Here is a 25,914-nt window from a genome sequence, read left to right as displayed (position 1 = left end):
GTCAAATGTCACTCACCTGTGCGGTCCCACCTGAGGGATACAATCTCCGTGATTTGCTGCTTGCCCCGTGATGCCGCTGTTAGCCTGTGATCAAGAGTCAGGAGACTCGAAACGCGTTAGGCACTAAAATCTGTACAACCTCAAGCAGTGTCTTGCTCCTGCATACGAATAAAGCTTGTGAAGAAGCGGTCTGCTGTGGAGTGCTCTTTCGTTTATGGACAAACACATGGTAACATTATGACGGCTGTCCCGCCGTGAAAGCAGCACCGCCATTACAATGCAAAATGGAGCCGCCGAGGCACAGAACTGTTCGCAGCCTCATCGCGGTCACAGCGGATGTCTGATTGAACTGCCTGGTTGTCAGAAACCCACTGGAGGGTCGTGTTAAAAGTTGAAATGTGGCCAAGCGGAGCAAACCCACTGATGGGTAACAACAACTGCAGCAGCACTACATATCCCATAGTGCACGGCGTCAAATGTCACTCACCTGTGCGGTCCCACCTGAGGGATACAATCTCCGTGATTTGCTGCTTGCCCCGTGATGCCGCTGATAGCCTGTGATCAAGAGTCAGGAGACTCGAAACGCGTTAGGCACTAAAATCTGTACAACCTCAAGCAGTGTCTTGCTCCTGCATACGAATAAAGCTTGTGAAGAAGCGGTCTGCTGTGGAGTGCTCTTTCGTTTATGGACAAACACATGGTAACATATATATATATATATATATATATATAGAAACAGTCCTTCTCTGCTCTTCACTTTAGCAGAAACATGAAGGTACGGGCCTCTTTCCTCCGAAAAAAATCAGCAAAGAATGGATGAAGCAGGTATTTATTTCTCCCAAAGAATTTAAATGTCAATTAATCATAGGACCAGTGTCCTCCATGACGCGTTTCACTCCACGCAGGGAGCTTGATCACATGATGCAATGCAGTATGATGACGAAATAAATAGAGGAGCAACACCAAAATTCAGTGAAAGTAGAAAACAGACTAAAAATATCAGTAAATAGGGTCTCAAAGCATCCGAAGAAAACACAAAATAGTGAATTTTGCCAGATGTAAAAGGAGTTAATTGAGTAAAATGTGGTGGTGATGTGTAAAAAAAAAAATAATAAATAATATCAGAAAATACAAATAGGTTACAAGAAGGCGGTAATCAAAATTAGTACATAGTGCATTTGGACCGCTTCAATGAGTACCTGAATGTGCAAGAATCTGATAAAACAAGGACTAGTGTCCATTGAAAAATGCCCACCACTAACTCATAACATGCATCTGACAAATCATATCAATCTATACACTTGATTGCGGACACTAAAAGAATGAGACCAAAAAACAACTAAGGGGTAAAATGCCATTGAGAGGTAGCTAGATATAACTAAACATAAGACACACCATGTAGATACATGCGACCATCCCAAAGATATTGTAGGACAGGCAAGTATCCGACTAAAATGTATATATACAATAGACTAAGAAGCTAATATTGTCACCAATTAAAAATCATCAACAAAGTAAAAAAGACAGTAGGTAAAGCAATTGGTGTCAAGGTAAAATCTAAACCAAAAAATTCCAACAATATGAGTGCAACAATAAAAACTGCCGGACTTCATAAATAGCTAAAACCTCATGATAAAAAGATGTCTAAAAAAATTTCTTTCTATACATTTTATAGTTAGTTAAATGACCTCTATACATAAAAAAATTAATAAATATATATTGTGTTTCCCAATTCCTTAGCTTTCCAGGGTGCACTCGACAACGCGCCACCTCAAGGGCATTACCATTCATCTCGCCCTCAGCATCCGATGTATTCAATTCGCCTGACGCGTTTCTGTGGCCCACTGCCACTTCATCAGAGGCTTTCTCCTGCATTTGCTGAATTGCGCTCTTTGTAGTGCATGCTGATTTGTTTCGTAACCATGCGTGGGCGTGACTTAGTTCTTAATTGGTCCACACAGCATGCTGGACTTTGTAGTTCCTTCGCGCTTCATTTGCCACCTTTAGTAGGTTTCAGTAAGTGCAGTTATTGGAGATTGTATTTCAATCCTTCACCGGCGACCCTGGAGGCACCTCAGGTTTACAGAGTAGTATTCCCCGGGGTTCATCTGTTGCCCCCGCCCCAGCTGGTCTCTTTCCGGTACAGTCTGGACCCCCTCGAATGCGGGTTCGACGCATGGGACACAAATAATACGTGTTTCCCTCCACTTTTGATGGGATTATAGGACATACCTGTTCACGTATCTCAATTTTATCCCTTCCTTTCCACCAAGGTCCTGACGAAGCGCTAAGGATCCACTAGGGACCACGGGCAGCGTGAAACATGTTGACCACCCTCCTTACATCCTCACTCTCACTCTAAAAACCTCACACACGGGTTGAGAGCAGTGGGATTGACAACTCTACTCCCCTACTCACTTCAGTGCGACTCAGACACTACTCCCCGTTAGATTTTACCCAGACCCGACGGACTCACTAATAAATCAGTTCAGGGTACCAGAGGGTCTTTTTAGACACACCACACCACACCACGTCACGTACTTCCCCACACACCCGCATGCACAACTACGGCTACTCCACTAAAAGATCTCCGACAGAGAGCCCTCTTGTAGGGCCCGTGAGGGACTGCAGCGCCACCCCCACGAGGAGCTTCGCCCTATGATGATGCTTTGCACCCGCAAGGGTGTGTGAGGGCACTTCGAACACCACCCAGGAGTATCTGGCCTACACCACATCCACACTCACGAACCTCTCCCCAACTTTCCCTGTTGCTTTGTCCCTTACCCTTTAGGCAGTAGACCATACCGGCACTGTCTCTCTAAGGAACTGTTACCCTATTGTACGTGTAGTTATCTTTGGAGCATTGGTACAGGACCTATTCTCTAATTTTTGCTCCTTGTCCCCATCTCAGTGTGTGTATACGTTGTCGAGTGCACCCTGGAAAGCTGAGGCAATTGGGAAACACAATATATATATATATATATATATATATATATATATATATATATATATATATATATATATATATATATATATATATATATATATATATATATATATATATATATATATATATATATATATATATATATAAAATTCACTGAAAAAACCATAGGTTTCACACATGTTATAGTTAGCTGGAAATTTTACTGATAAAAAACCAATGAAATTCCCCCGTTATAGTTACTGCAGGCAACTATAACTCACGCGACCGCAATCCTCTGCTGATGTCTTTATGAAAAAAAATATTTGTAATATATGTATAGCTAAAATTTAATGGAAGAACACATGGGCAAATAATTGTCTAAATACAGTATTACCATCAGCAGAGGATTGCGGTCGCGTGAGTTATAGTTGCCTGCAGTAACTATAACGGGGGAACTACCAGTTGTCACTGAGCATGTGTCGGCCCGTTTCTGAATTGGAATGGGGTTGGACTTGATATGTTACCGGTAAGGCAAGCACCGGTTACCGACACGCCCTCTCGGTTTGGAGCTACGCGCACTGCTTGCTTCTCCTGGTCTGTGTATAAAAGTACAGCGCGTCGCCCCCCCCACTTGGAAAGGAAACTTACCTGGACATTGCCAAAGGATGGGGAGAGAGGATGCGGCAGGTTGCTGCATTAAGGTGCCAACAGTAATTCCTTTGCCATCATTGTCTCCCGTGATAGAGGCTGGGGTGATTGTACATTCCGTGGCCAGCAGGACTGGAACGCCACTTGACGTACGAGTTTAGAAATCACTGTATCTCAACTCGCAGCGGGGGCACACGAAATCCCGGCATGGATCACGACGAGCAGCGCAGCCAGAGGCCGTGGGGATTGGTTAATCAACATACTCCAATCAGAAGAGAACTCCCATATATTTAAACAGGCCCCCAGGTGTATTTTCACTGTTGGTTGGAACTGGCACTGAGGAAGGTCGAAAGACTGAAACGCGTATGCCGAGCGTTTCACAACATTGAACATGGTTCCTGCTTTGCGCTTTGAAATTTTGACAATAAAACTACCAGTTGTCACTGAGCATGTGTCGGCCCGTTTCTGAATTGGAATGGGGTTGGACTTGATATGTTACCGGTAAGGCAAGCACCGGTTACCGACACGCCCTCTCGGTTTGGAGCTACGCGCACTGCTTGCTACTCCTGGTCTGTGTATAAAAGTACAGCGCGTCGCCCCCCCACTTGGAAAGGAAACTTACCTGGACATTGCCAAAGGATGGGGAGAGAGGATGCGGCAGGTTGCTGCATTAAGGTGCCAACAGTAATTCCTTTGCCATCATTGTCTCCCGTGATAGAGGCTGGGGTGATTGTGCATTCCGTGGCCAGCAGGACTGGAACGCCACTTGACGTACGAGTTTAGAAATCACTGTATCTCAACTCGCAGCGGGGGCACACGAAATCCCGGCATGGATCACGACGAGCAGCGCAGCCAGAGGCCGTGGGGATTGGTTAATCAACATACTCCAATCAGAAGAGAACTCCCATATATTTAAACAGGCCCCCAGGTGTATTTTCACTGTTGGTTGGAACTGGCACTGAGGAAGGTCGAAAGACTGAAACGCGTATGCCGAGCGTTTCACAACATTGAACTTGGTTCCTGCTTTGCGCTTTGAAATTTTCACAATAAAACTACCAGTTGTCACTGAGCATGTGTCGGCCCGTTTCTGAATTGGAATGGGGTTGGACTTGATATGTTACCGGTAAGGCAAGCACCGGTTACCGACACGCCCTCTCGGTTTGGAGCTACGCGCACTGCTTGCTACTCCTGGTCTGTGTATAAAAGTACAGCGCGTCGCCCCCCCACTTGGAAAGGAAACTTACCTGGACATTGCCAAAGGATGGGGAGAGAGGATGCGGCAGGTTGCTGCATTAAGGTGCCAACAGTAATTCCTTTGCCATCATTGTCTCCCGTGATAGAGGCTGGGGTGATTGTGCATTCCGTGGCCAGCAGGACTGGAACGCCACTTGACGTACGAGTTTAGAAATCACTGTATCTCAACTAGCAGCGGGGGCACACGAAATCCCGGCATGGATCACGACGAGCAGCGCAGCCAGAGGCCGTGGGGATTGGTTAATCAACATACTCCAATCAGAAGAGAACTCCCATATATTTAAACAGGCCCCCAGGTGTATTTTCACTGTTGGTTGGAACTGGCACTGAGGAAGGTCGAAAGACTGAAACGCGTATGCCGAGCGTTTCACAACATTGAACTTGGTTCCTGCTTTGCGCTTTGAAATTTTGACAATAAAACTACCAGTTGTCACTGAGCATGTGTCGGCCCATTTCTGAATTGGAATGGGGTTGGACTTGATATGTTACCGGTAAGGCAAGCACCGGTTACCGACACGCCCTCTCGGTTTGGAGCTACGCGCACTGCTTGCTACTCCTGGTCTGTGTATAAAAGTACAGCGCGTCGCCCCCCCACTTGGAAAGGAAACTTACCTGGACATTGCCAAAGGATGGGGAGAGAGGATGCGGCAGGTTGCTGCATTAAGGTGCCAACAGTAATTCCTTTGCCATCATTGTCTCCCGTGATAGAGGCTGTGGTGATTGTGCATTCCGTGGCCAGCAGGACTGGAACGCCACTTGACGTACGAGTTTAGAAATCACTGTATCTCAACTCGCAGCAGGGGCACACGAAATCCCGGCATGGATCACGACGAGCAGCGCAGCCAGAGGCCGTGGGGATTGGTTAATCAACATACTCCAATCAGAAGAGAACTCCCATATATTTAAACAGGCCCCCAGGTGTATTTTCACTGTTGGTTGGAACTGGCACTGAGGAAGGTCGAAAGACTGAAACGCGTATGCCGAGCGTTTCACAACATTGAACTTGGTTCCTGCTTTGCGCTTTGAAATTTTGACAATAAAACTACCAGTTGTCACTGAGCATGTGTCGGCCCGTTTCTGAATTGGAATGGGGTTGGACTTGATATGTTACCGGTAAGGCAAGCACCGGTTACCGACACGCCCTCTCGGTTTGGAGCTACGCGCACTGCTTGCTACTCCTGGTCTGTGTATAAAAGTACAGCGCGTCGCCCCCCCACTTGGAAAGGAAACTTACCTGGACATTGCCAAAGGATGGGGAGAGAGGATGCGGCAGGTTGCTGCATTAAGGTGCCAACAGTAATTCCTTTGCCATCATTGTCTCCCGTGATAGAGGCTGGGGTGATTGTGCATTCCGTGGCCAGCAGGACTGGAACGCCACTTGACGTACGAGTTTAGAAATCACTGTATCTCAACTCGCAGCGGGGGCACACGAAATCCCGGCATGGATCACGACGAGCAGCGCAGCCAGAGGCCGTGGGGATTGGTTAATCAACATACTCCAATCAGAAGAGAACTCCCATATATTTAAACAGGCCCCCAGGTGTATTTTCACTGTTGGTTGGAACTGGCACTGAGGAAGGTCGAAAGACTGAAACGCGTATGCCGAGCGTTTCACAACATTGAACTTGGTTCCTGCTTTGCGCTTTGAAATTTTGACAATAAAACTACCAGTTGTCACTGAGCATGTGTCGGCCCGTTTCTGAATTGGAATGGGGTTGGACTTGATATGTTACCGGTAAGGCAAGCACCGGTTACCGACACGCCCTCTCGGTTTGGAGCTACGCGCACTGCTTGCTACTCCTGGTCTGTGTATAAAAGTACAGCGCGTCGCCCCCCCACTTGGAAAGGAAACTTACCTGGACATTGCCAAAGGATGGGGAGAGAGGATGCGGCAGGTTGCTGCATTAAGGTGCCAACAGTAATTCCTTTGCCATCATTGTCTCCCGTGATAGAGGCTGGGGTGATTGTGCATTCCGTGGCCAGCAGGACTGGAACGCCACTTGACGTACGAGTTTAGAAATCACTGTATCTCAACTCGCAGCGGGGGCACACGAAATCCCGGCATGGATCACGACGAGCAGCGCAGCCAGAGGCCGTGGGGATTGGTTAATCAACATACTCCAATCAGAAGAGAACTCCCATATATTTAAACAGGCCCCCAGGTGTATTTTCACTGTTGGTTGGAACTGGCACTGAGGAAGGTCGAAAGACTGAAACGCGTATGCCGAGCGTTTCACAACATTGAACTTGGTTCCTGCTTTGCGCTTTGAAATTTTGACAATAAAACTACCAGTTGTCACTGAGCATGTGTCGGCCCGTTTCTGAATTGGAATGGGGTTGGACTTGATATGTTACCGGTAAGGCAAGCACCGGTTACCGACACGCCCTCTCGGTTTGGAGCTACGCGCACTGCTTGCTACTCCTGGTCTGTGTATAAAAGTACAGCGCGTCGCCCCCCCACTTGGAAAGGAAACTTACCTGGACATTGCCAAAGGATGGGGAGAGAGGATGCGGCAGGTTGCTGCATTAAGGTGCCAACAGTAATTCCTTTGCCATCATTGTCTCCCGTGATAGAGGCTGGGGTGATTGTGCATTCCGTGGCCAGCAGGACTGGAACGCCACTTGACGTACGAGTTTAGAAATCACTGTATCTCAACTCGCAGCGGGGGCACACGAAATCCCGGCATGGATCACGACGAGCAGCGCAGCCAGAGGCCGTGGGGATTGGTTAATCAACATACTCCAATCAGAAGAGAACTCCCATATATTTAAACAGGCCCCCAGGTGTATTTTCACTGTTGGTTGGAACTGGCACTGAGGAAGGTCGAAAGACTGAAACGCGTATGCCGAGTGTTTCACAACATTGAACTTGGTTCCTGCTTTGCGCTTTGAAATTTTGACAATAAAACTACCAGTTGTCACTGAGCATGTGTCGGCCCGTTTCTGAATTGCAATGGGGTTGGACTTGATATGTTACCGGTAAGGCAAGCACCGGTTACCGACACGCCCTCTCGGTTTGGAGCTACGCGCACTGCTTGCTACTCCTGGTCTGTGTATAAAAGTACAGCGCGTCGCCCCCCCACTTGGAAAGGAAACTTACCTGGACATTGCCAAAGGATGGGGAGAGAGGATGCGGCAGGTTGCTGCATTAAGGTGCCAACAGTAATTCCTTTGCCATCATTGTCTCCCGTGATAGAGGCTGGGGTGATTGTGCATTCCGTGGCCAGCAGGACTGGAACGCCACTTGACGTACGAGTTTAGAAATCACTGTATCTCAACTCGCAGCGGGGGCACACGAAATCCCGGCATGGATCACGACGAGCAGCGCAGCCAGAGGCCGTGGGGATTGGTTAATCAACATACTCCAATCAGAAGAGAACTCCCATATATTTAAACAGGCCCCCAGGTGTATTTTCACTGTTGGTTGGAACTGGCACTGAGGAAGGTCGAAAGACTGAAACGCGTATGCCGAGCGTTTCACAACATTGAACTTGGTTCCTGCTTTGCGCTTTGAAATTTTGACAATAAAACTACCAGTTGTCACTGAGCATGTGTCGGCCCGTTTCTGAATTGGAATGGGGTTGGACTTGATATGTTACCGGTAAGGCAAGCACCGGTTACCGACACACCCTCTCGGTTTGGAGCTACGCGCACTGCTTGCTACTCCTGGTCTGTGTATAAAAGTACAGCGCGTCGCCCCCCCACTTGGAAAGGAAACTTACCTGGACATTGCCAAAGGATGGGGAGAGAGGATGCGGCAGGTTGCTGCATTAAGGTGCCAACAGTAATTCCTTTGCCATCATTGTCTCCCGTGATAGAGGCTGGGGTGATTGTGCATTCCGTGGCCAGCAGGACTGGAACGCCACTTGACGTACGAGTTTAGAAATCACTGTATCTCAACTCGCAGCGGGGGCACACGAAATCCCGGCATGGATCACGACGAGCAGCGCAGCCAGAGGCCGTGGGGATTGGTTAATCAACATACTCCAATCAGAAGAGAACTCCCATATATTTAAACAGGCCCCCAGGTGTATTTTCACTGTTGGTTGGAACTGGCACTGAGGAAGGTCGAAAGACTGAAACGCGTATGCCGAGCGTTTCACAACATTGAACTTGGTTCCTGCTTTGCGCTTTGAAATTTTGACAATAAAACTACCAGTTGTCACTGAGCATGTGTCGGCCCGTTTCTGAATTGGAATGGGATTGGACTTGATATGTTACCGGTAAGGCAAGCACCGGTTACCGACACGCCCTCTCGGTTTGGAGCTACGCGCACTGCTTGCTACTCCTGGTCTGTGTATAAAAGTACAGCGCGTCGCCCCCCCACTTGGAAAGGAAACTTACCTGGACATTGCCAAAGGATGGGGAGAGAGGATGCGGCAGGCTGCTGCATTAAGGTGCCAACAGTAATTCCTTTGCCATCATTGTCTCCCGTGATAGAGGCTGGGGTGATTGTGCATTCCGTGGCCAGCAGGACTGGAACGCCACTTGATGTACGAGTTTAGAAATCACTGTATCTCAACTCGCAGCGGGGGCACACGAAATCCCGGCATGGATCACGACGAGCAGCGCAGCCAGAGGCCGTGGGGATTGGTTAATCAACATACTCCAATCAGAAGAGAACTCCCATATATTTAAACAGGCCCCCAGGTGTATTTTCACTGTTGGTTGGAACTGGCACTGAGGAAGGTCGAAAGACTGAAACGCGTATGCCGAGCGTTTCACAACATTGAACTTGGTTCCTGCTTTGCGCTTTGAAATTTTGACAATAAAACTACCAGTTGTCACTGAGCATGTGTCGGCCCGTTTCTGAATTGGAATGGGGTTGGACTTGATATATATATATATATATATATATATATATATATATATAAAATTCACTGAAAAAACCATAGGTTTCACACATGTTATAGTTAGCTGGAAATTTTACTGATAAAAAACCAATGAAATTCCCCCGTTATAGTTACTGCATGCAACTATAACTCACGCGACCGCAATCCTCTGCTGATGTCTTTATGAAAAAAAATATTTGTAATATATGTATAGCTAAAATTTCATGGAAGAACACATGGGCAAATAATTGTCTAAATACAGTATTACCATCAGCAGAGGATTGCGGTCGCGTGAGTTATAGTTGCCTGCAGTAACTATAACGGGGGAATTTCATTGGTTTTTTATCAGTAAAATTTCCAGCTAACTATAACATGTGTGAAACCTATGGTTTTTTCAGTGAATTTGCAAGGTTTTTTAAATGCTAATTCCTAACTATAACGTGTGTGAAACCCATGTTTTTTTCAGTGAATTTGTATGGTTTTTTAAATGCAAATTTTTTTTTGACATTTTTTGTAATATATGTACTATATCCTGCATTATGGAAAGGTTTTTTTTTTTTATGCATTTTTTTCCGTGCGCGTACGGTAAGCTGACGGTACGCGCTCCGTACGTCATAAGTACGGTGCGCGTACGTAATAGGATACGCGTACCGTAAGCTGACGCTACGTGCTCAGCACGTCATAAGTACAGCGCGCCTACGTGATACGTGCGTGACGTACGCGTACACGCGGAAGCAACGTCGCGGATACGCAGGGGCGTGTAATGCGCATGCGCGAGTGCATCTTACGTACGCGCTCCGTAAGCGCTCCGTAAGCGTCACGTTTGCGCATGCGTACTTGTTTACGAGCGCGTACCGTGAGCTTACGGAGCGCGCACGGTAGGTCATGTGATCCACAAAGAACACTTTTCATTGGTTGAAATTACTTTCAGTTCCAGAAACTTCCCACACCACACCCATTCCCCTCATTACTGCTTGAAAGAACACTTTTCATTGGTTTAAACTACTTTCAGTTCCAGAAACTTCAAACACCACACCCATTCCCCTCATTACTGCTTGAGATCCCTTAGGAGAAGGAGCTGGATTGACATTGGGATACAATGTCAGAACAGCAGAGCTCTTCTGAGAGTGAGGCCAGCAGCACCACCATGATCCAGACAAGGAGAAAACAAAAGACTTCTTTTGTATGGGAGTATTTTACTTTTCCAGAGGGGGAGAAAAAGGTGAATGCTCAATTGGTCACTTGCACACTATGTGGCCGTGTTTTATCTAGAGGAAATCCAAGGAAGAAATATTCCTTTGGAAATCACTCTATGAAAAGACACCTGCAGGATAGACATCCCAGGACCTTTGCTCGACATACTGGAGAAAACTCTTCAGTAAGTCACCAGAGCCCAACCTCAGATGCTCAGCCGAGTACATCATCGGCAGCTCAGCTGAGCCCTTCCTCTGAGGTGGGAGCATCACCTTCTTCTTTTCCTGTGGACATTAACCCTCGATTTGGGAGGGTTGAAATGAGGTGTACAAGATGTGGTGGTCTTATTGTTTATGGGGAGATCAGTCTTCCCCTTATTAACAATAAGATAGACCAGCATGTTTGTAGACGCTTATAATATTCCCATTCTTTCTTTCCTCTATCCCTGTATTAACCCAACGGCTCTTATAAGAGCCAACCTTACCTCACAATTTTTTTTTTTTTTTTTAAGCTTTCCTTTTTGCAAATTTTTTTTTGCCGTGCGCGCACGGTACGCGTAATTCCGTGAATTTCGCGGAATTTCGCAGTTTACACCGTGCGCGTACGCTACGCGCATTCGGCGATTTTTCGAAAAAAAAAAAAAATTCATTTTTGCCCTTGAGGGTCCTTCTAGGACCCCCTGACCAAGGCTAGGGGGTCAGGAACTGTCGAGCCTGCCCCCTTTTCACATTATCCACCTTTTTTATTCACCCCCCTGACAGTGCGAGTGACAAAATGGCGGCCGACACTTCCTCCTTTCTTCCGATTCAAATGTTTACTAAGATCTAACAGCCAATCAGATGTGAGCTCGCGCACGCCACCGTACGCGCACCGTAAGCGCACCGTAAGCGCACCGTAAGCTGCCACAGATATATATATTGATTTAAATGCTATTTTCTCAGAATCTACTGAACAGATTTACACCAAACCTACAAAAGTCACTTCCTTGACCTGGGGACTACCTCTCTGCCAAATTTCATTAAATTCTGTTCAGCCGTTCGGGCTGTAGCTCTGTCTAAAGGTCCTATGGAAAAAATGCATGGGAAAAACGCGTTTTGGGACCCCCCTTTTATCTCAGCCCCCGCTTGACGAATCCCCCCGACACTTTCAGGGTAGGAGCGGAGCGTAGCGCCCCACCTATTTTGAAAAAAAAAATCGCGAGGATTCGACGACTGGCGCCAAAGTTATTCAAAATAGAATGTTGCGGATTTCCTATGGAAACGTGGTCCTAACTATAACTACCTACTGGCGACCGCCAGTAGGTAATATATATATGTATATATGTATATATATATATATGTATATATATATATATATATAAATCATCAAAGTGCCCAAAAGCATTCAGGAGGGCACTCAGTTCTATGGAGATGTGATAGCAAGCCTCTGATGAGATGCAAACTGCATCGAAACGCGTAAGGCAACAACGGATAACTGAGGGAGATTGCGTAGAGACGAAAATTCAAACCGGATGGTGAACTTCCAGTTGTGTGCCCTCCTGAATGCTTTCGGGCACTTAGATGATTCATTTTCCTAATGGCGGCCCTCGTCGTAGGAGGAGCACCATCTCTATGATGATTGGAAGAGAGGCTGTGCCACGGAACTAATCTTAATTTTTGATTCTTCAGCAAGCTACTCACCTGAGAAGAAAGACGTGCACTACAAAACCCAGGGGGCCGTTGTTTTGGCCACACCCACTGAGGCGGGGTTTTTGGAACTTAAACAAGTGCCGCCAAAATTGCTTTGCTGCAGTATTCGAACCCAATGCCCCTGATGAAGTATTAACGAAACGCGTCGGGTTGGGACTTTAATTTTGTGGACTACGAGTTAGTTCTGCTGCTGCTGTTTCCTTGAATAAACCAAGTTGGCATACTCTTTTCTGTGGTGATGGCGTCTTCTACAACAGGCAAACTTTGTTTGGTGATATATATATATATATATATATAAATCATCAAAGTGCCCAAAAGCATTCAGGAGGGCACTCATTTCTATGGAGATGTGATAGCAAGCCTCTGATGAGATGCAAACTGCATCGAAACGCGTAAGGCAACAACGGATAACTGAGGGAGATTGCGTAGAGACGAAAATTCAAACCCGATGGTGAACTTCCAGTTGTGTGCCCTCCTGAATGCTTTCGGGCACTTAGATGATTCATTTTCCTAACGGCGGCCCTCGTCGTAGGAGGAGCACCATCTCTATGATGATTGGAAGAGAGGCTGTGCCACGGAACTGATCGGTGGCAGTTCTGCGCTGGATGTCGGGAGCATGAAATCTTTCCAACGTTTCCTGAATCCTACTAAGGAGCACTAAATGCATTTAATATGAACATTTCCAAAAGAAACCCACTCAGGGAATAGGTTGGGCTCAAAAGGAACTAGAAATCCCAGCATGCAACACAACCATCGCAGTATGCGAGCGTGCGTGCTATTCAAATAAAAGAGAGCCAGTTCTATGGAGATGTGATAGCAAGCCTCTGATGAGATGCAAACTGCATTGAAACGCGTAAGGCAATAACGGATAACTGAGGGAGATTGCAGAGAGCCGAAAATTCAAACCGGATTGTGGACTTCCAGCTGTGTGCCCTCCTGAATGCTTTCAGGCACTTTGATGATTCAAATATATATATATATAGGAGATACGACGCACCACGCAGAGACCTTAAATCATTTAAACAAAAGACAACTGTCACTAGAGATACCTCAGAGTCTGAAATTACCAGTGCGGAACAATCGGAGGAAGAGGGATTAAGTACAGCACAAGTACAACAACATCAGCCTTCTTTGCACGAGGAATTCAACCTTATCAGACAAACATTGCTGCGAGTGGGGAAAGGACGACCCCCGGAACAACAGCAAAAAACAAGCGATGCAAGAGGAGGGGTGGCAGGAAACATTGGAAGTAGAACAAGGTCAGCCAGAACGCGGAAGGGCCGAACCAACAAGGATTAGAAGATAATCTAATAATCATTAATCTATCTCCTAAAAAATTGACATCAGATGAAGAGATGGTATTGAAACTAGGCTTCTCATTCTGCCCCACGAGCAGCTACGAGTATACACAAAAACGCATTGGCTTTTTCAAGTTTATTCGGAAAATCAAGTTACTAAAGTTCTTTAAAGCAAAGACCCCTGGAGATCAACCACCAAGGGATATAGGAAGGGGCCCAACAAGAACACAGGAATTAGAACCAGTAACTATTCAAGATCTAGATACTCTAGCAATTCTTGAGGAATTATGCAATGAGAATAACACTCAATCGGCCACTCAAGTGGACAATGTCACAAGAGCAGCAGAAATGGGGGTAACACAAATCGGGGAAAAAAGCCCATTCAAACCAACATCCTGTTTCTGCCCACAACTACCCACCGATGCAATTGATATTTTTTCAGACACTGTAATTCAGGAACTCCAGACCCTGAGAAGGGAAGAAGAAAATTTAAAAGGGACAAGAAAGTGGAACCTGTCATATAAACAGAGAAAAGCTATAGAGAGTCTGAAACAAGATGAATCAATTAAAATAAAACCATCGGACAAGGGCGGTAACATTGTCCTACAAACTAGAGACAACTACTGTAAAGAGGCCCTGCGACAACTTGAGGATAAAGATAATTATGCCCTTACCACAGAAGAGGAATATAAAAAAGTATTCAAGACTACGCTATTTTGATCAATAAATGGTATGAGAAAGGAATACTATCAAGAGAAGAACTGCTATTTTTACAGAATCGACACCCCAAGATCCCTACTTTTTACCACCTACCCAAGGTACATAAAGATGCTTCTAGACCACCAGGAAGACCGATTGTGTCATCAATAGGAGGATTGACTGAGAATATGTCCAAATTTATAGATTATTTTCTCGCGCCTTTTGTTAAGCAATTGAGTTCCTATACTAAGGACACCAAAGACTTTTTAAAGCAAGTTCAAGATATTGGGTGGGAAGAAGATCTTATTATGATTACACTTGATATCTGTAATCTCTATACAAGTATCAGACACCAAGATGGTCTGGAGGCAGTCAAAAACTTTTTAAGATTTCGATCAGCCAGATACCTAGAGCACAGTGAGATGCTGTTAGAGTTCATCTCATTTTGTTTGAACAACAATATCTTTATTTTTCAAGGTCAGAGATATCGACAGATACAAGGCATGGCGATGGGCACCTGCTTCGCCCCCAGTTACGCGAACCTGTTCGTGGGCTGGTGGGAGAAGCGGGTGGCCTGGGCCGATGACAAAAATGAGTGGGTGGAAAAAATAATCTGTTGGCGGAGATATATTGATGATCTCTTCATTATTTGGAGAGGATCCCTAACATCAGCTGAACAATATATCTCCGCCCTTAATGAAAATAATTTGAATCTAAAATTTACTAGTGAAACAAGCACCAGTGAAGTGAACTTTTTGGATTGAGGGTCTTTTTTAAAACAGGTGTCATTCAAACAGCTTTACACCGCAAAAGCACAGTGGGAAACTCGGTTTTACATGGACATAGTAGTCATCCAGCGACCCTTATAAAGAGTATCGCCTATGGGGAATTACTCTGTATCAAAAGAAATAGCTCACAAAAGATAGACTGTGAAAAAGCTGCTAGTGATAGTGTGAAACGATTTAAATCAAGAGGCTATTCACAGAAATCTTTACGTTTGGCTAAAGAGAAAGTTGAAACAAAAGAAAGACAAACTTTATTAAATGACACACACACAAGGAAATCAGGAGAAGATACAGGGAATTTGAGACTGATGACCAGTTACTCATCAGCAGCAAGTAAAATAAGAACAATATTGAACAGGAACTGGAAAATCATAAAATCTGATAACGTGGTGGGGAGAGAACTTCCAGATTATCCAAAAATATCATTTAGAAAATCACGATCTATTAAAGATCGCCTGGTACAAAGTCATCTCCCCAAACAGACAACTGTTGGCAGCTTTCAGAACCTTCATGGTTCATTTCCATGTGGAAAATGTAAAGCCTGCAGTTCCAGTAAAAGAATCCTCACGTATCAAATCCCTGGATACCAACAAAACAAAAAGATCTCTAAATTTATGACCTGTACCACGACACATGTGGTATATTGTTTGGAATGCCCATGTGGCTATCGCTACGTGGGCAGTACAGTCAATGCAGTAAAGATGCGGGTGCTGGAACACAAAAGGGCAATTGCCAATAAGGATGAAAACTATCCAGTTGCCCGTCACTTTGCCAGTCACCACAACAGCAACAGATCACTATTACAGTTTTTCTGTCTAGACTGTGTCCGCAATGAAATCAGAGGTGGAGACAGAGAGAAGAGGTTACGACGTCTGGAGTCGAGATATATTATCGAACTCCAGACCAAGTCCCCTAATGGGCTAAACGCTGGAGAAGAATTGGTAACCCACTTATGATGAAAATTAATTTGAACAGCATTCTCTAAAAATTCGGCACGAAAATGAAAGATTATAATAATTGACATCAAAACAATTTAAAGCCCATTCATGGCTGTATAATAAATGTCACATTTTCAATTATTATTTAAAACGCTAACATATGACTATAATGTGCGTTTTTCTTTAATATAAATAAGGAAAAGTAGAGCAGAATAATAATTTCCTGGAGGAGTGAAATTATGAATCAGTATCTTTTATACTTAAATCATGAAATAGGACAGCAATTTATTGTATATAATGACTGCTAACAATAATGAATTACAATTATGTTGGTTTGCACATTTCAATATGGCGCTAATGAATTTTCATGTGTAGTCCTTTCTTTGTTTTGATGCACCTTGTCAATATTTACTTTTTCCTCAGTGACGCTAACCGACACTGACGAAGGCTACGGCTGAAAGGCGTCTAATTGTTAAGTTTGCACCGAAATAAATCCTAAATTGGATTGAATGCCAACGGGAGTGCTGGTCCTTTCTGTTTGTGTAAACGGCAGTGGAGCGTTTATATATATATATATATATATATATATATATATATATATATATATATATATATATATATATATCTTCCTTCACCCATTCCTTCAATCTCCTAACACATTCATTAAGCTATCAAGCTGGTACTATTGTATTGTCATATTGAATCATATGGAAATAAACTATGTATCTAAATGCAGTAATTTAGAAAAGGGGAATTGTAATGTTATAATAACATCAACGTTTTTACATATAACGAGACAATCTCTTCTGTGAGTATTCAAGAAAGTCTGTATTGTTAATTGTAATTGATGCAAAATATTCCCTGCGAATAATATTTGAATGTCACTTTTGTGTGCATTTTTGACAAACGTTGCATCCTGAAAATATGTTGCACTGCACGTTACCTTAGATTAATTCTAATTAACTAGAAAATACAGCACAAAGGCGGTCTTTTTTTTTTTTATCTAGTGCAATAACCGACCTATAACAAAGCAGTCTTGGAGGGGACGCTATCCACAAGATTTACCTCCAGACGTCTTCTAATATTTGCTATGCGGTGATTTTTTTATTACTCACTAAATATTTCGGATGGATCACCCCTAAAACCCCTTTTTTCGTCTGCAGGGGAACTCTGATGAACAACTAGTTTCTCAGAATCCAGGTGGCCTGGGTGGAACATCAAGCCATCCTGGCAACCAGTTGCCATCATTAGATGTTTACAGCCTGTGATTGCCCAGTCACGCTCTACCAAGAGGATGTACTGCCAAGTCAGTCTCCAACTGGCCAGTACTAAGAGTGAGGGTGATTATGTGGCCATCTGTTACAATTAGTGCATGTGCAGGTGGCCACGTGGTCTTTTGGTGCCTGGGAGAGTTTTTTGCAGCACTGTCGTCGTCAGAATCAAAGCCCTGCAGCTAATTCCCAGAGCTCTGAGTGGGAAATGACATTTTCATTTTTTCATTCTGAGCCATTCATAATGTCAACATCATCTTCATTAAATTCTCACCTTCACAGCCAGAAAAACCTGGATAAATATCATCTTGTCACTGATGAAAGAGTGGAGGAAAGTTATTTAGAGTTTTAAGGTTATCAATGGCGTAAACTGAGACTAGTTTCATATTTAAGTGCTAAAAGGAGCCACCTGTTGTATGAGAGATCAGACATTTGCAACTCCAATTAGACCTGCTCCATGACTGACTCCAATTGATGTGCATAATCGAAATCTCTTTTGAACATATTACTTACCCTAAAGAGAACCTATCCAGGAAAACGATTCAATGTGCTTCAATTGTGTTTCCAATATATATATATATATATATGTGTGGGGGGGGGGGGGGTGTATACAATATCTATCTATCTATCTATCTATCTATCTATCTATCTATCTATCTATCTATCCATCTATCTATCTATCTATCTATCTATCTATCTATCTATCATCAAGAAAGACCCGGCACTCTTAGCTGATGTGCTCCCCAAAAAGTTGTATTGGCTGAAGCTCCTACGCGTTTCGTTCCAGGCAGGATTCTGCTCATGGTTACAGGCTCACATCTGCCAATGTTATTTAAACATGAGATCAAACAACACTCATTCAAAGTGATTAAACATTAACAAAAGATCCATATACACACGTTTTTCTTACATTTACATGGTGGCCATCTTATCCTAGACAACTGTGTTAAACAATATCACAGCCTGATGTATTGTTTAACAAGAATATTTACATATTGACAAATTAATGAAGCTAAGGGTAGTCGTAATATATAACTCAGAACAAAACCTTCGTCACCTACGAATCAACAATATACATGTAATATGGATATACGTTCGCATATTGCTGCTTTTATTTACATCATACCCCTCACTCCACCAGTTGTGAGGAATATATGTCTTTGTTCCGCAGTCTTTTTCCCCGCAGGGATTCACAACGCGGTCTTTACAACGACCGCGTTGTGATTCCGCATACCATTACTCCGCAAGTAAGAACAACGACTTGCGGAGGGGGGGGGCGCTGGATGTTGGAATAGTATAATTTACTATTCCAACTCCAGTCTGTGCGGACACTAGGGAAGGTGTTGGATTCTAAATCCAACACCTCCCCCCCCCCCCCCCCCTCCGCAAGTCGTTGTTCCGACTTGCGGAGTAATGGTATGCGGAATCACAACGCGGTCATTGTAACGACCACGTTGTGAATCCTTGCGGGGAAAAAGTTTCGTCATAAACGTTGTTTACCGTTGTGAGGGTTGCACCTCAGTTTATGTTATTATAATCACAAATAACATAACAGTTGTGTGCGTGCTCATCACAAATAAAAGAAATATTCAAATTCAGGAATATTGATTATACACAATAAAATAAAATCAATTGCAGTAAGCAGCATCATATTACATCATACAGTGTAGCTTATATATTTGCTGCAAGCAGCTGAAACAGTACAAAGATAGTGCAGCCTAATACAGAAAGGCCACCCTTTGGGATTACGGGCCGGCATACGACTGGCCGACGGGCTCCTTGAGCCTGTTAGAAGCCAGCCGGAATGACCGGTCGGTTTCAATTACTTTCGACTGATTCATAATCAGCCGGTCAGAATTGAAACCGATGATGGCGGTCGGAAAGCCTCCGACCAAAGGTCGGAGGCTTTCCCAGTCCCATTGTAATAAGCCCCTTAATCTTTAAAAATGAATATCTCAACTTCTACTTATTGGATTTTTGTTGTTTTGGAATTGTTTAAATCAGATAAATATTTTCTATTTCTCTAAACCTATGTGGAGTATTTTGTGGTGTTTTCATTAAATTACTGTAATTTAAGTGTTAAGTTCAGCCTGACTGCTCTGTGCCTAGCTACCAGAGGGTGAGCACAGGTTAATTTAGGGTGGGTATCTGACTTACCTGATACAAGCCATCCCTGAGTTCGCCCTTGATGGAGCCACCAGATCGCTCACCCTGTATACCCCAAAAAATGCCTCGGTGAACAAATGTGCCTCTTTGTCCATCCTACATATACCCGGTAGCATGCGTAGTATCATTTTCAGCCTTATGAAGTCAATTGGTAGCCTGGTGTCACAAAGCTATGGCTGTATGTGGGCCCATCTCTTCATGACTGTGCAGTAATAAAATGTGTTTGTTGGGTTCACCCCCTTGTGTAGTTTTGAGTGGCATGCTATGGTGCTAAGGTGGGATTGGACCCATGCTCTGGTCCTTCCCTGCTCTAAGGCCCAGTGTATGAACTCCTCTACCTTGTCACTGGTGCAGGTTCTTGCATCCCCCCAATTGCCCTTGTGAACCACTCCACACACTTATGATAAGTGACTGCAGTTTTGGGTGCTAGGGCCCTGTCAACGAATATCGCTAGGTCAGCTCCACTGCACCCCATAGGTCGGCAGGTAGCGGAGTCATCTGACCAAGGTGCCAATTGGCGGAACCTCTCCTACTAAACGCAAGAGAGAACATCACCAATCGAATTGTCACATCCAGATACACGCATAGCTTTGACTGTTAAATTGTTCTTCAGCTGGCAGCCTGCCAGTTGCTGAAGCGGCCCCAACACTTTCAGGCAGCGTGCTGCCCCTAGGTTTAGTACCAGCACAACTGCATGGTTGTTCAACCACATCGTCAACTGCCTGTTTGCCAAGCCCAACACACCTACCTACCACACTCCTACCACAGTGACAAAGACAGTACTATGGGAAATAACTCAATCAGTGCTACGTTTCTGGCCAGGTCCACCTCTTGCCAGCTCTTGGGCCAATTTCTGATGCACCACACCCACGCTTAGGATGGCGTCAAAGTCCTCGCTACCTTCCACATTTGTGTAAAGGTTTAGCTGCTCAGCTGTTACCCATGGTGCCCTCCATACTAGTGTCCCATTGAAATCACACAGGAAGTTTTGCCACTGCTACAGATCTCTCGACCCCAATGGTCAGCCTGACCCTGTGATGTTTCCTTGTGATGCCCTTAGTCAGCCATGCTGACTGCCTGGCGAATGTTGACACTTCCAGGATGACCCTGCAGCAAAGTTCAGCTTCCCTAGCAATGGCTAATACCTCTTCGATACCATACTTTAGGTCTGCTACTTTCTGAGCCGGCAGTCTGCTTACTCCTTTTTCTGAATCTAGCTCTATCCATAGGAATGTTAGGAGTTTCGTGGGGCCCTCTGTCTTATCCTGTGCTTGCAGTACCACCAGCTGCTCTGTCAGGAATATAAATTGCTCTGCTATTATGCCGCACTGTTGTGTCCAGTGGGCCAACAAAGAGGAAATCCTCCAGGTAGTGCAGTTCCTCCTTCTGGGCACCTCTCGCTCAGAGCCCCTGCCAAGAACGTGCTGAACACCTCAAAGTATGGACATGATATAGCACAGCCCATGGTGAGGCATTTATCCTAGTAGAACGCTCAATGCAATTGGAAGCCCAGGAGATGATGACTATCTGGTTGTACTGGGAGGAGTCCGAAGGCAGATTCTTTATCCACCTTCGCCATCAGATCTACTGTTTGTTGCCGAGCTCGCTCAGTCCTTTGGATGCCGCTGCTTTGTCCCTGGCGCTGCATCCTTGCTCATCCACATCACCCGGGCACCATAGTCGCTTCACCCATGCGGCGCTTGTCACTGATGTACATCATGGGAGGTTCTTCTCTTGGTCTGCTTCCTGGCTCCCGCGACATGCAGCTGCTCTCAGCGACCACAGTTACTACTACAGGCAACGATGACCACTTTTCCGGTGACAATGCTGAGGAATGCCTGTCCTGCTCCCCTTTGCCCCGTCAGAGGCCACGCCCCCTCTCTCAAATTGGCCCAATTCAAATGATGCAGTTTGGGAGAGTTTTTGCACCCTGTTGCTGCCCTTCATTCCCACCAATGAGGGGTTAGCCGCTGTCCCATTTGGTTGGCTGCACCGCCCAGTCCGGCCGGACAAGCCTTTGCATCTTGTTCAGCATCTTAAGACTCAGTTTGTTTTGTGATCTGCTCTTAGTTGTCTGGTAAGTTCTTTGAAAAGTAAGCAGTCAGATTCCATGTCTAAAGGCCATAAAAGCCTTGTGCCCGAAGCACTCTTATAGTCCCTTGCTTTAGTGCTGCTGCAGTGATTTAAAGACCCTTCAAGATGCAGTTGATTTACATCATTCCAAAGATGAGTGTGCCTGGTGGTTTGCAGTGTCTGCAGGTTGTACTGCTCTTGCAGAGAAGACATAGATTGCATTGCAGGATTCCCATGCACAGCAGGAGCCCTTTTAGGACTAGTGCAATCAGGTGTCGCAGGAGCTTCTTCGGGAGGATCCCAGGAGGAAGCCTTGTTGGTAGAGTGTCTTCTTAGTCATGCTGTTGACGTGATTGATGCTGGATAATGAAGCATCAAATAGAACTCACAGATGGCGAGCTCTCTGCTCGGGTGAGGCCCCATGGCCTGCTGTAAATCAAAGGATGGTTGGTGAAGGCTCCCTTGGGAAGGGAAGCAAGGCTTGGCTCTTCATACAGTTTAAACACAGCCTCTGGTGCTGCAGCCAGCTCTGAAAGTCTGTCAGGGAGTCAGCCATTTGTTTATTACTGACAGTCATCTTTTCCATCCTGGGGTGAAACTGGACGTCACCTGCATAAATCAGCTTGCGTTTTTGTGTAGCACTTCGATTGGTTCTAAGCACTGCACATAACAGGCACTAGTTTAATGGCGCTTAATTTATGGACCTCGGAAGGATGAAGGCTGAGACGGCCGTTCCAGGATTTAAATTTGAGACATTCAGACCACTGCATTTCTCAGCAGTGAGTGTCCAGCTAGGTCCTAGCTTATGCACTCTTTCACCTCTTAACTCACCAGTAACCCATATCCCAAAGTCCTTTAGTTTGTGGAGCAGATGGATTTGAACTCTTATAGGGTACCAGTGTATGCACATGTTTGTATCATTAATGCAATGGTGATGATGATGTGAACTCTCTTATGGGTGTGCCTTTGTTACCTGTTCGTTGCTGGGGTGAAGTGAGGGCAGTCAAGCCCAGTAATACAACACTGACAATGCAAATGCTTCCAGTCAAGATGTAGGGTTTTAAGGATATTGATTATGACTTCTGCACCAAGACCTTACTGAATTCATGGACATTTGGGTAACTGCTCGCTAAATTAATACACAGTACAGATTGGTTCTGCGATATCCACTTTGGGTGATTACGATGATTTTGTCTCTCAACAGCGTCATGAAGTTTTCAAAGAGGCATTGAGTGGGCATCAGGATAGTGACTGTCAGGGGGTTCACTAGTACACAGGGCTTTTGATATGGAATTGGCAGCAGCTGATAGCCAAGCTTGGATCTAAGCCCTTTCTTCACTGACAAGGGATTCCGCATTCATCCGTGCCAGGCCTGGGCTTGATGGAGAACAAGGGACTGAGGTAAATAAAAATGTCTGCTTGCAACAACTTTGTCCGCGGACCTTCCCAGGGGCCAACTACCGCTGCATGGAACGTGTGGCATTCACTCCTCAAGCCTTCATGCTGTGATGGTTGTATGTCGGAACCACGCATGTCGATTACATTGCATGCCTTTACCACAACCTTGCCTTTACCGTGCATGCCTTTTACAACTAATTTTGTTGTAAAGGCATGCTTGGTAAAGGTATATGTGTGGTAAAGACCACAGCCCAGCCCCTCCCCCCCATCCCTGAGCCCAAAATAAAAACCAGCCCCCAGGTCTGCAAACCAAGCCCTAAAAACTGTCCAGCCCCCCACACTGAGGCCTAAAGCACAAACTCCGGCCCTAAAAACTTCCCCCACCCCAGGTCCCCCACCCTGAGCCCCCCACCCTGAGCCCTAAAACTGTCCCAGTCCCTAGAAACTGCCCCTTCCCCCGCCCTGAGCCCTAAAACCCAGCCACCAGCCCTGAAAACTACCCCGACCCCAGTCCCCCACCCTGAGCCATGAAACCGGCTCCAGCCCTACTTAACAAGAGATGACTCGTTCCTCCCTGTTCCTCCACACAATCTCCCCGCCCATTCTCTCTGAATCTAGAGCACTGGCTGCCTTTACCATGCATATGCGGGGCTAAGGCATATGCGTGGTAAAGGCAAGCTTGGTAACGCGTGCGGGGTAGCAGATTGCATGGTTTCATGCGCGTTGTGATTGTCATTTCCCTGCTGCAACCATCATTAGCCCCCCCCCCCCCATTTGCTTCCTTGTTTTGAGCGGCATGAAAATCCCAGCGACCTCACTCAGGAAGACTTCGCTTTTCACTTGGAATATATATGCTGGTGACCAATTGATGCTGCCTCCCCAACTCTCCTTTGTTGAGAAAGGGGGAAGATGTGCCCCACTCCGCTTGGCCATAGTTTTTTTATTTTAAATAGGGCATACATTTTGATTGACAGTGACTTTATGCAGTGCCCTAAGCACAACCTAGATAAGGAGCAGCCCTTCAGGAAAAGTTATTTGTATTTTCCAGATTTCCAGAGAAGCTGCACTGGCACAGGAGAATGTCTGCTCAAAAACATGACTATGTGAACTTATGTTTCTCCCCATACACTGGAAAAGGGAGAGGACTGTGGAGAAAGTTCTTCTGCTGAGATATGTGCAGCAGAAAGAGAATGTTGCACTGATAGTATGTGGAGACAAACTGCACCAAAGGGCAAAAGCAAGGCGCTAGGCAGCGAAGCCTTCATGGAATTCGTCTCGAGAAAGTCAACCACCCAAGAGTCACAAGGACATTGCAGCCCATCAGATCAAATTATAACTAAAGATATTTTGTTTGTAAGATGATTGAGGACACCAGGGACATTTCAGGTTGCCGAATTAGATGATGTGAGTTTGGCGAAGCACGTCTCACATAGGGGTGGGCGGAATTTGCGAAATTCACTTTTGCAAATTATCGCGAAAATGTTAAAAATCTCCGCAAACACGCAGCAATATCGTGAAGATGCGGAAGAGTTTTTCCCGCCCGTTCGCGGTATTTTCTGCGTGGTCGCGGCTCGCCAACTTACCCATGCGGTTGCTCACGGGCGCGGCCATCTTGTTTTCACTTGTCTCGCTGTGCATGATCGTGAGAAGAAAGACGTGATCGTGCAACAAATGACGTTACTGCAGGCGTGAACTGTCACGAGACAGCGCAAATGGCTACCAACAATCCAACATCTTGTGGAGAATGTGACCGGATCGGGAAAACTTGTCGGCGAACGCGGGGATTCAGGTAAGGCGATCGCGCGCCCGCGAGAATGTATTATTTTACAGCGCGAGCAAGCAAAAAATTCCGGTAAAATGCGGATTGCGGAAATTTTGACATTTTCGCGCTCTCCGCGGAACGCGAAAATGTCAAATTATCGCAATTTCCGCGAGCGGAACGGAATTTTAACCCAGGCCTAGTCTCACACCCTGACATGTTGGGGAGTGGCACAGTGGGTTTTCCGCTTTTGCCATAGCCATGATGGTACTAGCCCATTGGCTGGATCAACCCTTGCTATTCAGGAACCAATCCATCCATCCATCCATCCTTCTCCTCATTACGGTTCCTTGATTTTGTGGTCTAATGACATGGTTGGACCATTAATCCGAGAGCACTAGTTGCTAGTGGCAATAGGTTGGTGTAGTGGGTGCCTCAGGGCTAATGAGTGCCATCATCTTCAATAAATGACAATAGTAACAAGTAATTTAGATATACACAGTAGTGGCTGGTGTTGTGGAAGAGTGGAGGGGCAGGGGGGAGGGAGAGAAGGGGCTGCTGGAGGACAAAATAAAAAAGCTTTATTAATTTAAAAAACGTACCTGTGGCTGGTCGCGCTCTTCTGCTCTTCTCCTCGCAGGCACAGGCTCCCAGACTTCACTGCGGCCAATCCTGATGCTGCTTCCAAATCTTGACGCTGCTCTCATCTCATGAGAGCAGCATCAGGATTGACCTGTGCATTCTGAATTTGCGATCCCAGTGAGACTGGGAGACTGTGTCTGCTGTCTCCAACGCAGCTCAGGTTGGAGACAGCTTCAGTGCTCTTGACGGTTTGGCCAGCCTGAGACGGCCAGCCAAAATGTCATGCGCACTGGCTACAGTACCCACCACTCCTCCTGCAGCCTGTATTCCCCCACGGCCTCGCCCCCAAAGGCACGTCAGGAAAGGAAAAAATAAAACGATGATAAAACATGCTTATTATCGT

Source organism: Triturus cristatus, chromosome 7, assembly GCF_964204655.1.
Source record: "Triturus cristatus chromosome 7, aTriCri1.1, whole genome shotgun sequence".
Taxonomy (NCBI): Eukaryota; Metazoa; Chordata; class Amphibia; order Caudata; family Salamandridae; genus Triturus; species Triturus cristatus.
The sequence above is the reverse complement of the archived record's forward strand: the minus strand, read 5'-3'. Positions refer to the sequence as shown.